This window comes from Homarus americanus, unplaced genomic scaffold (assembly GCF_018991925.1).
Source record: "Homarus americanus isolate GMGI-L3 unplaced genomic scaffold, GMGI_Hamer_2.0 scaffold46833, whole genome shotgun sequence".
In the NCBI taxonomy this organism is placed as follows: Eukaryota; Metazoa; Arthropoda; class Malacostraca; order Decapoda; family Nephropidae; genus Homarus; species Homarus americanus.
In genome coordinates, this window is record NW_024756349.1 from 260,001 (window position 1) to 264,982 (window position 4,982).

A 4,982-nucleotide genomic window follows, 5' to 3' on the forward strand; every position below is an offset into this window, starting at 1 on the left:
TTAGGTAAAGATTTTTGGGTCGGTTACAATGCTATTAACTAAAAACCAGTGAACGTAATGATTCCCGTTTGGCGGCGTTGGCGAGACTGTGACGTAATGCTGTGAGAACCAATCAGGTGCTCTGGAATTCGTCTCCATTAATGTCATGTTTGGGTTGAGATAAGACACATTCTCCTCCTGTCTGGCTACGTGTTGCTTAGTGTTCCGTGATGACGTGGACGTGTTGCTTAGTGTTCCGTGATGACGTGGACGTGTTGCTTAGTGTTCCGTGATGACGTGGACCGTGTTGCTTAGTGTTCCGTGAACGTGACGTGTTGCTTAGTGTTCCGTGATGACGTGGAGTGTTCCGTGATGACGTGTTGGTGTTCCGTGATGACGTGGACGTGTTGCTTAGTGTTCCGTGATGACGTGGACGTGTTTTTGTGTTCCGTGATGACGTGGACGTGTTGCTTAGTGTTCCGTGATGACGTGGACGTGTTGCTTGGTGTTCCGTGATGACGTTGACGTGTTGCTTAGTGTTCCGTGATGACGTGGACGTGTTGCTTAGTGTTCCGTGATGACGTGGACTAAATAACAGAAAACAACATCACTTAAAGTGTGATAAAGAAAGTGGCGAGAATAATATAAATAACACCAGTAATGTTAAATCAATAAAGGGAGATGATAAATGCTTAAAATGGTCTTGGGGTGAAACTTTGAGGTCGAAACTTTGAGGAAACTTGAGGAAACTTGGGAGGAGGGGTGAGAAACTTGGGAGGAGGGGAGAGGAAACTTGGGAGGAGGGTCGAGGAAACTTGGGAGGAGAAACTTGAGGAGGGGAGAGGAATTGGGAGGAGGGAGAGGAAACTTGGAGAGGGGGAGGAGGGTGGAAACTTTGGGAGGAGAGAAACTTGGGAGGAGGAGAGGAAACTTGGGAGGAGGAGAGGTGGAAACTTTTGGGAGGAGGGGTGAGGAAACTTTGGGAGGAGGGAGAGGAAACTTGGGAGGAGGGAGGTGAATTGGGGAGGAGGGGGGAGGGTGAGGGAGGAGATATGGCAGGTGGACGGGCTGCCTGCCTCGCTGCCACCCGCCTTCCTTAAGCTCCAATTTGGTGTAAGGCGGAGTTTATGGTGCGACGCCTAGGGAGGAAGGAGCTGGAGTAGAGGAGGGAAGGAGGTGGAGGAGGGGAAGAGGAAAGGAGGAAGGGGTGGATGGAATAGGTGGAGGGGGTGAGGAGGGGGGTGAAGGTAGGAGGAAGGTGAAGGAAGGAGGGGAGGAGGGAAGGAGGGAAGGAAGGGGAAGAGCCAGGGAGAGGACACTTTACTGTGTGTGTGTGTGTGTGTGTGTGTGTGTGTGTGTGTGTGTGTGTGTGTGTGTGTGTGTAGTTTTCTCTCATTTTTCTTCTCATTTTCTTTATTTTATCTCTTCTTCTCTTTCTCTTATCATACACACAGTTATCTTACATTCCTCTTTCTTTTACAATCTAAATACTAATCATTTTTACCTTCGCCTACTTTGATGCTAGTGTGGTCTATTGTTGAGCTTTTATTTTGCCTTTTTACTCTCGAGATTCACACACACACATACACACACACTCACTACCTACACACACACACACACACACACACACACACACACACACACACACACACACACACTGTATACGATACTTGTAGTGACTGAGTGTTAGTGAGAGAAAGAGAGAGAGAAAGAGACACCCTCCCAGTTTATCACTATGTTTGACTTCCTGGTTCTATTCGACTCCTGGGGAAATTGGTCCTTATAAAAGATCGACGATGAACTGACAAGCTTTAAGAACATCGACACAACAGAGGTGAAATTTCCCTTGTAGTGCCTTAAGGGAGAGAGTCTGTCAACCACTCACGTACCCTCCCCCCCTCCGCCCCCTTCTTTGCTGAATAAAAATCGTCTGGCGTTAACCAAATCAAGTGTTATAAGTGGCTGTATCCCGGAGTGAAGGGGAGGGGGAGGGGGTTAAAGCCTCTTCTGGTCGTCCCGGGAATGAAGACCCAGATAGGAGACGGTGACTATATATTACCCCTGAACATGAAAGTAAATCCCCCGAACATATCTCTCTCCAGCACTGTAAGCTTCTCTGATATATTAAATAAAACAGAGAATGTGATATGTCCTTCCTTCCTTCCTTCCTTCCTTCCTTCCTTCCTTCCTTCCTTCCTTCGTCTTTCTCTTTCTCTCTCTCCCTCTTTCTCTTCCTTCCCCTTTCTTACTCTCTGCCTTTCTCCTTTCCTCTCTCTGTTTGTCCTCTCTTCTTCACCCTCTCATTCCCTCTCCCTTTCCCTCTTTCAAACTCTCTGATATTTAACGTGGACAACACATCACCAAGCACACTGTCCCAGCTCATTTTACACCCGCCACTCCTTTCCCTCTCACCTTCCCCACACCTTTCAATACCCCTCTCACCTTCCCTACACTTCTCAATACCCCTCTCACCTTCCCTACACCTCTCAATACCCCTCTCATCTTCCCTACACCTCTCAGTACCACGGGCGAAAAACCATACACCTGGAATGAGACATAAACACTTGAAATTGACCCGAAACAAAAATAAGAAAAAATCATACAACATACTAGCGAAAAAATACAACATACTGGAGGAAAAAATACAACATACTGGAGGAAAAAATACAACATACTGGAGGAAAAATACAACATACTGGAGGAAAAAATACAACATACTGGAGGAAAATACAACATACTGGAGGAAAAATACAACATGCTGTAGAGAAAAAAATACAACATACTGGAGGAAAAAATACAACATGCTGGAGGAAAAATACAACATACTGGAGGAAAATTACAACATGTCTCTGTAATGCATGACGGAAGGGAAACAAAGTCAGATATATTACAGCAGCTAAGAGGAAGATCCGTCTAGCTATACATAATGAACTACTACACCTTGCACCCTGAGACTCTGGTACGGTAGGAGACACATGGAGGCCATCTATTGTCCTCCTGGGCTATACTGCTACACACCACGAGGACTATAGCCTACAGGAGGTCTAGACTACTGTAGTTCCCTTCTACAAGTACGAGTATTTTAACCTACGAATCTGGTATCTAAACTTTTATAGTATTAAATCTCTTTTATATGTGACAAAATATATAGCTCTGTCTCATTCACTCCACTGTAACACTCCACTGTCTCACTCACTCCACTGTTTCACTCACTCCACTGTCTCATTCACTCCACTGTCTCATTCACTCCACTGTCTCACTCACTCCACTGTCTCACTCACTCCTGTAACCTCCACTGTCTCCTCCTCCACTGTCTCCTCTTCCTGTAACACTCCACTGTCTCACTCACTCCACTGTTTCACTCACTCCACTGTCTCATTCACTCCACTGTCTCATTCACTCCACTGTCTCACTCACTCCACTGTCTCACTCACTCCACTGTAACACTCCACTGTCTCACTCACTCCACTGTTATATAGCTCAGTAAGGACGAGTTTCAACCTAACACACTGAACACACTGCACCAATGCGTTGAACTTGAAATTAAACTATATCCTGCCTGATCTGTCCTGTAAGCTCCATACCATGATGGACCATTATATGTTGTGTGATGAGAAGCTGTGGGAGGGAGGTGTTGGTGAGAGGTGTTGGTGACGGGTGTTGGTGAGGGGTGTTGGTGAAAAGGTATTTAGGTGAAGTCTTTTGAGTGAGAGTGTTAGTGAGAGAATTATTTGAGTAGAGGGGTGTTGGTGAGAAGTGTTGGTGAGAGGTGTTGGTGAGAAGTGTTGGTGAGAGGTGTTGGAGATGACAGTGTTGGTGAGGAAAATGTTGGTGAAGCCTTTCTTTCAACTACCAACACACGGCAATTACTTATAACACATGTAAACAAGACGACAGGGAAGTCCTTCATTGACCGAGAGAGAGAGAGAGAGAGAGAGAGAGAGAGAGGCGCCCAACACACACACACAGTTTACCACACACGGCTCCTCAGCTTTGATATGGAAATGACTGCCCCCAGGAATTCCCGGCGAAAATCTCCCGGCTGTGTCTGCAGACTGTAGTGAGGATGTCTTTATTTCCTCCACTTATCTCTAAAGCCGTTTTTTTTTTGGGTTACTGTTGGATGTCTTGTTGTTAAAAAAGCCGAGGAACTGCTGGTAAGGTGTTATTCTTATCCAGAGTCTCAGGTTGGTAGTGTGAGTGACGGTGGGAAGGATGAGTGACGGTGGGTAGTATGAGTGACGGTGGGTAGTATGAGTGACGGTGGGTAGTATGAGTGACGGTGGGTAATATGAGTGACGGTGGGTAGTATGAGTGACGGTGGGTAGTATGAGTGACGGTGGGTAGTATGAGTGACGGTGGGTAGTATGAGTGACGGTGGGTAATATGAGTGACGGTGGGTAGTATGAGTGACGGTGGGTAGTATGAGTGACGACAGGTAAATATCCCCACACAGAACCAGGTAATTAACACACTATTCAAATTACCTCAGAATCTTGTGTCTGGGATAATTAAAAATTTACATATATTAAAGTCTGAATTTGTCTGAAAAGCTTAATATTCTTTTCTTCAACAAAATGTATAGAACATTATGAAAATATCTCTAGATTAAACATACTAATTGACCTGAATTAATTTCTCTTTGGTTATGCAGCGTTATTTATGATGTTTGATAATGACTAATCTTTAAATGACTGTGTAACTTATAAGTAATATTACCAGAAAGAAATAAGTCGTGACAGAAGCAGAGAAAAGTGATACAGTGGTCGAGCCCTGGCAGGTAAATACATGCAAATCTGGTCTGAGAGGAAAGAGCGTCTACAATATAAAAGTTCCTTCCTCTGTTATTCTGAACCTAACACCATCGTCTGCCATTCCCTACCAGTCTGTCTGTCTGCCTCACTCCACCCTCCTGACCACCTCACGTATACTCTGCCACACCCTTCTTGTTCTCTCACTATCAACACTACCACTACCTACGCTATCATATTCCCTCACTCACT